The sequence below is a fragment of the Mirounga leonina genome, unplaced genomic scaffold, assembly GCF_011800145.1.
Source record: "Mirounga leonina isolate KUSES-001 unplaced genomic scaffold, KU_Mleo_1.0 Mir_204, whole genome shotgun sequence".
Taxonomy (NCBI): domain Eukaryota; kingdom Metazoa; phylum Chordata; class Mammalia; order Carnivora; family Phocidae; genus Mirounga; species Mirounga leonina.
Window position 1 is genome coordinate 14,962,012 of NW_023270513.1, and position 12,965 is coordinate 14,974,976.

Here is a 12,965-nt window from a genome sequence, read left to right on the forward strand (position 1 = left end):
GACTAGTTTTAGAGCTGTTAATTCTGATATGAACTAATCTACTCAGACTGTGTCCAGATTAATTGTTTTCGTATAACCTGAGATGCGAATATCTTAAACTCAGTTTTGAAGTATTGATAAAATAATCTGATCTATCTCTATACCCTCTAGTTGATTTTTCACACACAAAATGTCCCATTTTTGGCAAATCTTCTTTCCATTTATATCCACTTTTTGAAGTTTACTAGTCTTGAAATTTTTCCAGGAATAGAAGGGAATTTAAAATGATCCTATGTATATATACATAGTATATTTCTCCAAATGTCCCTATTAAGTGAGGCAACAGCCATAACAGAGTTAATATTTATAAAGCACTAAAAACAGCCTGGCTATATAGTAAGCACTGTATAAGGATTGTTAAATAAATACATTCATATCTTTTTAATATAAATTTAGACATATATTTATTAGGCTGTTTTGGTAATTAAACGTGTGGGCTCCAGCACCAGACTACCTGAGTTCAAATCCTAGCTCCATTACTTTACAAGCTGTGTGACTTTGGCCAAGTTAATATAATTATCTAGGCCTTAGTTTCCTCATCTGTTAAATATGCATAGGAATAGTACCTAATTCATAAGGTGGTTGTGAGAATTAAAGAAGTTAACATAGAATAATGCCAGACATATAAAAAAAAACCACTCAATGAATGTTAACTGTTTATGTAATCATGATTGTATATGTGCACAGTTTATAATCTGATGCCTTATCATAAAAATATTAAAAAGCTAACTAAGATGCCTGAGCCTTTTATAAACAGCTATGGTTTCCTTTTTATAGCACATTAGGCTCAATGTTTAATGGGCTTTTCACTTTTGCTTTTAGCCAATTGCCACTGAACCTGAAGCAATGAGTTTCTCAATAGAACATGGACCTGACTGTGTGCCTCCAACTCAACATCTATCAATGGTGAGTGGGTTGAATTCTCCATTAGAGAGCATTGAGAAGCTAACTATTAGAGGAATAAATACATAAACTTCACCACTTAAGTAATATCCTACATGTACTTGAATTTAGGATCCTAGATAGAATTTGTTTCATTACAATATTTGGACTCAAATAAAATCATTCCACCATGAGCTCTAGTTAAGATTCCTTTTCAGTAATCTTACAAGAACAATTCAAGATTTAGTCATTCATTTAATAATTTATTGAACAGATGCCCTGTTATTTATAGCTATCTGAGTTCTTTACTTCCTTTCTAAGTAAATGTAGGCTAATATTTGACATTTGACTCTGTTGATTCTTCCTTGAAACTTAATGTAACAATTATTTTTTTTCTGGAATCATTTGTTTAACTTCTCTGATTCTCTGTTGTTTTTACTAATTCCTATTCTTAGCATGATATACACAGCCCTTAAAAATATGATCCCAACCAAATTTCCAGCCTCATCTCCTGGAACTCCGCATCCTAAAGTCTCCTAGCAATACTACTCCACTCCTGCATCAGCAAATACTCCACATGCTGTCACTCTATGCATTTTGTTCATATTTTTCTCAGTGCTCAGATTTCCTGCCCCTTTCTTCTCTGCCTGAGCAATTATTACTCATTCTTCAACATTCAGTTCAAATCTCACTTCTCTTGTGATATTTTACCTGACACCCTCAGGTAGAATTAATCAGGTTATTTTTGTGTGTGATCATGTGGTAATTTGTAAATAATACTGTCAAAAAACTCGTCACGCTGTATTCTAGTCAGTCTGTGGCATATTATTGTTTTTTGCAATCACAGCAAATACCGCTGTACCTTGAACATAGTAGAATTTTAATGTTTCTTGAATAAATGAATATATGATTAAATGTATGTAGGTATGAATGGATGAATGGACAAGGTCCAAGAATAAGACCAGGCCAGAAAATCATAAACAAGAGTGAGTAAACAAGAGATAGTATTTCATCCTGTAGATTCAGAGAATATGAAAACGTAAGTCCAAAAAAATCCTGATAAACACAGTGGGTTCTGGTATTTTTATTCAGCCATATCCATCCCTCTGCCCAAGGAAAGGAGATCTCAGAATCCAGTCCTAATGAGGATGGGGTTATTTACTCTTCCAGGACACAAATGTACAGGGACTACATCTTAGAATGTTCCTGGCCCCTCTGACAAGACTATAAAGTAATTAGATTATTCCAGCCTCTACCTCACATTCACAAAGTGAGTTTCTCACATTGACATACTTATTTACTTACCTGAATCTTGTTATTTAATCAATTTGGAAACATGGTTATTAAATAATATATAAGTACAAGAAAAATTAAATTATTTAGTTACCTTAATAGGAGCAATTTCAGATAATATCCAGAAATTCCTCACATATATTCCCATAAAATATGAACTGAAATATAACATATTAGGAAATAACAAATCATTCTGTCTAATCAGCTCAATCTTCAATTAAGAATCACATAAACAGGGGCGCCTGGGTGGCTCAGTTGGTTAAGCGACTGCCTTCGGCTCAGGTCATGATCCTGGAGTCCCGGGATCGAGTCCCGCATCGGGCTCTCTGCTCGGCAGGGAGTCTGCTTCTCCCTCTGACCCTCCTTCCTCTCATGCTCTCTGTCTCTCATTTCTCTGTCTCAAATAAATAAATAAAATCTTTAAAAAAAAAAAAGAATCACATAAACACATATTGGCAATTTTCTCATCATGTAATTTATAACATCTATTTCTAAGATAACAAGATACACAGTTTATTATAGTTACACAGAAACCACATATTATCAGTGTTATAACAAAACATTTGAAAGGTAGAAATAAATCCTAAGTTATTCTTAGGAAATGGGGGCTATGCAGTGCCAAGTAGCCAACTTTAAAGGGAAAATGCGGATAAGGCATTCCTAATTGGCTTATTAATCTTTAAAAGCTAAGTGATCGAGACCAAAAGTGGTGCTAATTAACATCTAATTCAAAAAGTATTATCATGAATCATTTTTGTTTTTCACCAAGTCCTGTGTGTTCCACACTTAGAGGTGCTTTTTGCTTGGAAGCTTTTAACTGTATGTGTGTAAATGAGTATGAAAGGTAAAGCCCATGCACATGTAATGATGATGCCTCAGTTATTTGTCTTTACAGTCTCTTCACAGGAGATGTAAACCTAAGGGTATATGAAGAGAAATAATTGATCTAATCACTAAATTTATCACTAGAACAATGAAACACATTTTTACTTTTTAGAAATACTGGAAGTCTGTTCCATATACTTTCTGAGTGCAGTTACATAGACTGTCATCTGTTGCCAAAGAAGCACTCAATGAAATGTAGGTCTAAGTAGTAATAATGGCAGTCATTTATGGAGTGTTTACTATATACTGGACACTACGATAATCATTTTATAAGTGATGATTTGTTTAATCTCTATGCCAACCTAATGAATTATACATTTTTTTAAAATTTGAGTATAGTTGGTACACAATGTTGTATTAGTTTAAGGTGTACAGCATAGTAATTCAACTTGTCTATATCTTATGCTATGCTTACCACAAGTGTAGCTACCATCTGTTACCATACATCACTATTATAATATTCCCTATGCTGTGCCTTTTATTCAATTATTATTTCTCCATTTTACAGATGAAGAAACTGAACCACATAGAATTAATATAACATATCCCAAATTACATAACTATTAAATGACAGGCAATCTGACTACAGAGCTCATGCTTTTATTCAATATGCTATATTATTTCTATCTTGCCTAGCATTTGCCTATGGAATTGCTATAATTAGCTCACTCCAAAACAAAGTTCCATTTGGTTTCCCCACTCTTCTGCCAGAAAAGCTTATGGGGATTGACGTATCTTAAATTAAGGCAAGTTTGTGGGATTATTGGCAATGTTAGAGTTAGCTAGGTTTCTGAATGGCCAAAGTACACTGCCAAATATTAAATACCTCCTTTTTTTAAATTTTATTTTATTTTATTATATTATGTTAGTCACCATACATCATTAGTTTTGATGTAGTGATCCACGATTCATTGTTTTCATATAACACTCAGTGCTCCATGCAGTCTATGCCCTCCTTAATACCCATCAGCGGGCTAACCCATCCCCCTACCCCACTCCCCTCTAAAACCCTCAGTTTGTTTCTTGGAGTCCATAGTTTCTCATGGTTCGTCTCCCCGTCTGTTCCCCACCTTCATTTTTCCCTTCCTTCTCCTAATGTCCTCCATGCTATTTCTTATGTTCCACAAATAAGTGAAACCATATGATAATTGACTTTCTCTGTTTGACTTATTTCACTTAGCGTGATCTCCAGTCCCTTCCATGTTCATGTAAAAGTTGGGTATTCATCCTTTCTGATGGCTGAGTCATATTCCATTGTATATATGGACCACATCTTCTTTATCCATTCATCTGTTGAAGGGCATCTCGGCTCTTTCCACAGTTTGGCTATTGCAGACATTCCTGCTATGAACATTGGGATGCATATGGCCCTTCTTTTCATTATATCTGTGTCTTTAGGGTAAATACCCAAGAGTGCAATTGCTGGGTCATAGGGTAGCTCTATTTTTAATTTTTTGAGGAACCTCCACAATGTTTTTTCCAAAGTGGCTGTACCAACTTGCATTCCCACCAACAGTGTAAGAGGGTTCCCCTTTCTCCACAACCTCTTGAACATTTGTTGTTTCTTGCCTTGTCAATTTTTGCCATTCTAACTGGTGTAAAGTGTTTCCCTTAAGATCAGGAACACGTCAAGAATGCCCACTCTCACCACTATTGTTCAACATAGTACTAGAAGACCTGGCAACAGCAATAAGACAACAAAAAGAAATAAAAGGTATTCAAATTGGCAAAGAAGAAGTCAAACTCTCTCTTTTCGCAGTTGACATACCTAAATGTTAACATAGACTAGTTAGCTGATCTATAGAAAACATTTTCAAATGTCATTCAGAGATATTATAGCTATGGCTTGGGGATTTGTCAGCAAATTGATTACTAGAAAGAACAAAAATAATAGAGATATAATTCTTCTGTTATTTCCTTAACTTTGTTTTAATCTATTATTCATCCACTCATTCACCCAATATCTATGTATGGAGCCTCCTCCTTAGTTTTGAGTATTATTCGAAGGCATTGACTTAAAAAAATGAGAGTAAAAATTATGAGTTTTTCCTTTCTAGTAACTTACATTATAGATAGAAATCAAAACTTGAATTCAAGGGTTATAATAAGATAACTTTAGGGTCCAGGAAAGTATCTTAAATAATTGAAGCAGGCTAGATATATAAAAATTGGAAGTGAGGGTGCCTGGGTGGCTCAGTTGGTTAAGCAACTGCCGTCGGCTCAGGTCATGATCCTGGAGTCCTGGGATCGAGTCCCACGTCCGGCTCCCTGCTCAGCAGGGAGTCTGCTTCTCCCTCTGACCCTCCCCTTCTCATGCTCTCTGTCTCATTCTTTCTCTCTCAAATAAATAAATAAAATCTTTAAAAAAAAATTGGAAGTGATTTGGAAAGATGTGGACCAGGAAGCATGGGCTTGAGTAGCTGGATTCAAATTCAAGTGTGTTTTAAAAGATTGTGCCAGCCAGGCATAACAAGTTTTAGAATCGGGTTAGACTCACCAGCTACTAATATAAGGCAATAGATGATTGTCCAAAACTAAAAAAAAAATAAGTATTGTAGAAATTCAAAAGAAATAAAACTGTTAATCCAAAAATTTTTCATAGAGTAAGATTTAATCTGGATTTAGAAGATTTCCATGGAGAAAATGAGGTAAGACCTTATAGGCAAGGGGAAGACTATTCATCTTGTCCCTTCCCTTAATCTCTGACACTTTCTTTTAAACTTGTCTTCTTGGTAATTTACAAAAATAGTATGCTCAGTGCAAGTTAAAAGCAAATATTTGTTGTTATCTATAATATTCAAAACAACTTTTACTCTGCCTCCCAAAATTATATCCAGTTGCTGTCAAGAATTGTTTCCATTGAATAACTGAATTTGCAAGGGGGTATAAACATAGTTGGCCAAATTTAAAAACTAACATTTAAACAGCTTAAGGTAAACCAGTGAAACTATCTATTCATGGTGTATTTTTCTTGAATAAGTATCTGTATGCAATAATAATATCATAAGGAAATACACTGTAAATTTCATTATTGAGATATTTTTATAAAAATGTTTATGCTTTTCAGGGCACCTGGGCTGCTCAGTCGGTTAAGCATCTGCCTTCAGCTCAGGTCATGATCCCAGGGTCCTGTGATCAAGACTCATATGGGGCTCCCTGCTCAGTGGGAGTCTACTTCTCCCTCTAACCCTTCCCCTTGCTCGTGATCTCTCTCTCTCTCACTCTTTCTCTCTCTCTCAAATATTTAAAAAAAAAATGTTTATGCTTTTCTCTTTCAAGCCCCTCTAGCTCTAAGTTGAAGTTGAATTCACACTTTCGCAAAAAAATAATTTCATTGAGATAATTTGGTATGAAGTCTCAAATGAAGATATTTTGTTTTATTATTTTTTAAGTTTTTATTTAAATTATATTTAGTTAACATACAGTGTAATATTAGTTTCAGGTGTAACATATAGTGGGAGTTGAGTTTTATAAGTTCTTTATATAATTTGGATACTAACCCATTATCAGATATGTCGTTTGCAAATATCTTCTTCCATTCCAAAGGTTGCCATTTAGTTCATTGAATATTTCCTTCACTCTGCAGAAGTTTGTTTGTTTGTTTGTTTGTTTGTTTGTTTATTTATTTTGAGGAAGTCCCAATAGTTTATTTTGGTTTTTGTTTCCCTTGCCTCAGGAGACATATCTAGAAAGAAGTTGCTGTGGCTGAATGTCAAGCAGGATACTGCCTGTGTTCTCCTCCAGGATTTTTATGGTTTCAAGTCTCACATTTAGGTCTTTAATCCATTTTGAATTTACTAAAGTCTTTGTTCCACATACTTTTTTAAATATTTATTTATTTGAGAGAGAAAGAGCATGAGCAGGGGAGAGGGGCCATGGGAGAAGGATCAAGCAGACTCCCCACTGAGCAGGGAGCCCAATGGGGGGTTCGATCCCAGGACCCTGGGATCACGACCTGAGCCAAAGGCAGAGGCTTAACTGACTGAGCCACCCAGGCATCCCAGTTTCACATACTTTTTGAGTGTAGTTACATGGACTGTCATCTGTTACCAAAGAAGCACTAAATGAAATGTAAGTCTAAGTAATAATATTAGCCAAGTCTAAGTAATAATACTAGCTTTCATCTATGGAGTGTTTACTATGTACTGGACACTATGATAATCACTTTAAAGTGATGATTTGTTTAATCTTTGTGCCAACCTAATGAATTATGTATTATTATTTTAGTTTGAATTTACTTTTGTGTATGGTATAAGAAAGTGGTCCAGTTTCGTTCTTCTGCGTGTTGCTGTCCAGTTTTCCTGGCACCATTTATAGAAGAGACTTTTTACCATTGGTTACTCTTTCCTGCTATGCTAGAGATTAATTGGCTGTATAGTTGTGGGTTCATTTCTAGGTTTTCTATTCTGCTCCAATGATCCATGAGTCTATTTTGTGCCAGTACCCTACTGTTTTGATCACTACAGTTTTGTAATATAATTTGAAGTCTGGAATTATAATGCCTCCAGCTTTGCTTTTCTTTTTCAAGGTTGTTTTGTCTATTCAGGGTCTTTTGTGGTTCTATACAAATTTTAGGATTGTTCTAGCTCTGTGAAAAGTGCTGGTGGTATTTTGATAGGGATTTCATTAAATGTATAGATTGCTTTGGGTAATACAGACATTTTAACAATATTTGTTCTTCCAATACATGAGCATGGAATACCTTTCCACTTCTTTGTGTCATCTTCAATTTCTTTCATCAGTGTTTTATAGTTTTCACAGTACAGGTCTTTTACCTATTTGGTTAGGTTTATTCCTAGCTATCTTACGGTATTTGGTGCAATTATAAATGGGATTGATTCCTTGATTTCTCTTTCTGCTTCTTCATTATTTTTTTTTCTGCTTCTTCATTATTAGTGTATAGAAATGCAAAAGATTTCTGTATGTTAACTTTGTATCCTCTGACATTACTGAATTCATTTATCAGTTCTTTTTTTTTTTTAAAGATTTTATTTATTTATTTGACAGAGAGAGACACAGCGAGAGAGGGAACACAAGCAGGGGGAGTGGGAGAGAGAGAAGCAGGCTTCCCGCAGAGCAGGGAGCCGGATGCGGGGCTCGATCCCAGGACCCTGGGATCATGACCTGAGCCAAAGGCAGACACTTAACGACTGAGCCACCCAGGCGCCCCTCATTTATCAGTTCTAAGAGGTTTTTGGTGGAGTCTTTCAGGTTTTCTATACAGAGTATCATGTCATCTGCAAATAGTGAAAGTTTTACTTCTTCCTTGCTAATTTAATTGCCTTTCATTTTTCTTTGTTGTCTGATTGCTGTGGCTAGGACTTTCAATACAATATTAAGTAACAGTGGTGAGAGTGGACAACCCTGCCTTGTTCCTGACTGTAGAGGAAAAGCTGTCAGTTTATCCCATTGTGGATGATATTAGCTGTGAGTTTTCCATATATGGCATTTATTATGTTGAGGTGTGTTACCTCTATCCTTACTTTGTTGAGGGTTTTTATCATGAATAGATGTTGTACTTTGTCAAATGCTTTTTCTGCATCTATTGAAATGATCATATGGCTCTTATCCTTTCTTTTATTAATATGGTGTATCACATTGATTGATTTGTGATGTTGAAACACCCTGGCAACCTAGGACTAAATCACACTTGATTGTGGTGAATGATTTTTTAATGTATTGTTGGATTTGTTTTGCTAGCATTTTATTGAGATTGTTTGCATCCATGTTCATCAGGTATATTGAACTGTAATTCTCTTTTTTAGTGGAGTCTATCTGGTTTTGTATCAGGGTAATGGTGGCCTGATAGAATGAGTTTTGAAGTTTTCCTTCCTTTTTCTATTTTTTGGACTAGTTTGAGAATAGGTCTTAACTCTTCTTTAAATGTTTGGTAGAATTCCCCTGGAAACCATCTGGCCCCGGACTTTTGTTTGTTGGGACAGTTTTGATTACTGACTCAATTTCTTTGCTGGTTATCAGTCTGTTCAAGTTTTCTATAGCTTCCTGTTTCAGTTTTGGTAATTTATGTGTTTCTAGGAATTTATTCATTTCTTTCAAGTTGTGTGACTAGTTGTCATATACTTTTTCATAATATTCTCTTATAATTTTATTTCTGTGGTATTGGTTGTTATTTCTCCTCTCTCATTTGTGATTTTATTTTTTTAAACATTTATACGATATATTTTTTTTATTTTTCTGACCAAAGTGTAATGATTTTTAAATCTCCTTAAACAAATAACTGAAAAAAAAGTATTCAAGAAAATAAAACACAAATGGGAAATTAACCATTAGATATTTTTACTTCATACCAACCCTACACTTAGTCTAGAAAACAAACAAAAACACTTTGAATGAAGTGTTAGTAAAACGCTAACCAAATCATTGACCATAAACCTCGTACATGCATTTCAAGGTTCCACTGCTAGGAATTCTGTTAAGATCAGTTTAATCACTAAGAACATTACATAATAGAGGACAGGAACACAGGTCATTAGATGCAATCCTTGCCCTTTACCCTCAGATTTATGTCAGAAAAAAGCTGACAATTCTGCCAAGCTCTGAACCCCCAGTGACCCCCATCCCAATCCCTGGAAGCAAAGAAGATGCCCTGTCACACAACTCTGTGTAAGTTGTAATAAAACAAAGCCTAAGTTTTCTTATCTTTCTATAGGAAATAGTCAATTATTTGATAAATACTAAAAGACTTCTAGGAATTTATTTTATGAGTTCATTTACCAAAAACATTTTGCAAGAACCGACTACACAATAAATTCCTTTAGAATTTGGTCCACGGGGCACCTGGGTGGCTCAGTCGTTAAGTGTCTGCCTTCGGCTCAGGTCATGATCTCAGGGTCCTGGGATCGAGCCCCACATCGGGCTCCCTGCTCGGTGGGAAGCCCGCTTCTCCCTCTCCCCCTCCCCCTGCTTGTGTTCCCTCTCTCGCTGTATCTCTCTGTCAAATAAATAAATCTTTAAAAAAAAAAAAAAGAATTTGGTCCACAAATTCACTTAACAGGTTGGAAATTTAAAACCTGCAAGAAAACAAGGAAGTGGGGAATCCCTAATCCTAACATGTGGTAATTATTAAAGGGATATACAGACATAATAAAAAGTTTTGCTCACAGAAGGCACAAACTATAGAAGGGATATGCTTTTTGAGTAAAAACAAAGAACTAAGCTAATATCCTTCTTTGTTTTGTGACCACCATAGCTAAGATGAAGTTAGACCTGAATTCACTGTCTACTCCTATAACCAAAAAATCTAAGATAAAAAATTTAATTTGTCTTACTACATACTTTCCAGCCATTAACTGAGATGTAATTATGAAAGATTAAAATTGCCTTAAAAAGGGGTTGATAACAGCTATCAAAACAATATTCAAGCATGATTTTGAGGATGCTTTCAGGTTTAGAGTTAGCCTTCTTTGTCAAAAATCTTCACAACTTCATCGAAAACTTCGTCAACAGACTTAGAAGCATCTATTTTCTTGACTTTCCCCATTTCTTCATGTAAGTTAATAATTGGCTTTGTTGACTGAAGATAGGTCTGAATTCTCTTCTCCAAGCTCTCTCTGTTGTCATCACTTCTACCAGTACTCTTTCTCCTCTCAAGGCATCGTTCAATACAGATCTCACTATTACAGTCAAAAAACAGAACGAAAGACACATCTGCCTTCCCATCCATGGTCTTGTTCCAACCTTGAAGGTTGTCTTGATTTCTTGGAAACCCATCAATCAAGAATTTTTCTTCTGAGCATTGGCAGCCATTGTCTGATCCATTTCCCTCTTTAACAAACTGATGGTTATCTCAACTGGTACAATCTTTCCATCTTTAATGTACTTTTCAGTGAGTTCACCATACTGTGAATCTGGGTTCTTCCTTTCATCACGAAGAAGTTCTCCTGCAGAAAGGTGTGTGTAACTATATTTCTTGACGATGCGGGCGCACTGGGTGCCCTTGCCGGCGCCGGGACCGCCGAGGACGAACATGACCAGCAGTTTCATGAGGCTGTGAGCGCAGAGGAAAAGCAGCCGGCGGGTCAGCTGCAGGAAGCTAAGGCCCAGGACGTGCAGCAGCCTGTGGTCGCAGCGGATCAGCATTCACAGCGTCTCGGCCCCACGCTGAGGAGAGCTGACGGCGGCCCGGCCGGCGGGGCGGGGCGGGGAGGGGGGGGAAGAGGGCGGGCCTAGTCGGCGCGCGCCGCGGCCCGCCGCCGTGGCTGCCGAGGTGTCCGTGCCGCAGCCGCTGTGATTTTATTTATTTGGGTCATTTTCTTTCTTTTTTGCAAGTCTGGCTAGAGGTTTATCAATTTTATTAATTTTTTCAAAGAACCAACTCCCGGTTTCATTGATCTGTTCTTCTGTGTGTTTGTTCTTTGTTTGTATATCATTTATTATATCACTTATTTCCACTCTAATCTTTTTAAATTCCTTCCGTCTCCTGGCGTTAAGCTTTGGTGGTTATTCCTTTTTTAGCTGCCTTAGGTATAAGGGTAGGTCATTTATTAGAGATATTCCTTGCTTCTTGAGGTGAGCCTGTATTGTTATAAACTTCCCTCTTAGGGCCACTTTTGCTGCATCCCAAAGGTTTTGGACTGTTGTGTTTTTATTTTCATTGTTTCCACGTATTTTTAAATTTCTTATGTTTCCTGGTTGACCCATTCATTGTTTAGTAGGATGTTGTTTAACTTCCATGTATTTATGGTCTTTCCATTTTTTTCTGTGTATACCACCTCTCAGAGAAGCACTGTGAGAAGAGGGAATAATCTCCCCCTCTATTCCCCAGGTGTTTTTCAGATAGCTGTTTCCATGCTGTCTGCCTCAGAGTTTTTTGCCTGCCTTCTATCCAGGAGCAGAGCAGTACTCTCTGGACTCCATCCCAGCCAAGCCTGCTGACCTTTAAAACTCCAGGTTTAGAGATGTGTGAGCAGGGGTTTGTTCTGGTCTTCTGGGGGAGGTGTCCACCTTGCTTGGACTGAGGCAAACTTGGCTGAGAAGGGCAGTCCCGCTAGAGCACAGGGGTGTGAGGCTTGGTATAAGCAAATTAAGCAGCCATTGGTGCACTGCTGCTTCCCATAGACGATTCTGTTTATACTGAGGGGTTGGGTGAGGTAAATGGCTCCAGCCAGCTCCTTTGTCCCCAGAGAGGTGTCTCATTGAATGCTGCCTCTCTGGAAAAGTCTCCAAGAATTGAGTAATTTCCCTAATGTGTGCCCCAGGCATTCCTCAAATTGCTGTTTCCATGCTGTCTGCCACTACTTTGCTTGCCTGCTTCCTTCTCAGAGCCAAGGCAGTACCCTCAGAGCTCTATCCCAGCCATGCCCGCTGAAATTTAATACTCCAGGCTTTAAGCCTCACTTGTTGCAAGAACTCATGAAATTCAGCCCCTCTCATTTTCTAAGGCAGTGGCTTTGGGGAAATATTCTCCTTGTGCATCCCCCTGTGTGCTCTACTCTCTCCCACCCTTCTCTGTGACCACTGCTCCCTCCTTTCTGCAGCATCCATATTCTGTTTCTCCCCTAAACCACATTTCTCAGGGTTGAGAGAGGGTTTGGGTGAGCAGCTGAGAAACTGGTTTAAGGTTGCAGCTTATAATGCTAATGGTTTAGCATTTTATAATGTAAATTGATTCTCCAAGTTTGATAGAAACTGAATCTCATGAATAAATAAGTTGATCCATTAGTTAGGTTTTCATTTTTAAAGCCATCCAACTTTTGTTAACAAAGCCCCGGTCATAAGAAGCTTCTTGGCGTTCATTTGATATGTAAGAAAAAGGTATAGTAAATCTTTGGGTACTATGGATGCAATTTAGGATTTTTTAAGATTCATGGACTTCTTTTAAGATAAAAAAGATAGAAAGCTAGGAT

At 37.0% G+C, this 12,965-nt stretch overlaps 1 pseudogene; it reads right to left on the reverse strand.

The window, feature by feature from the left end:
* Positions 1–10,446: 10,446 nt before the first annotated feature.
* On the reverse strand, positions 10,447–11,199 carry LOC118025969 (annotated as a pseudogene).
* Positions 11,200–12,965: the final 1,766 nt, after the last annotated feature.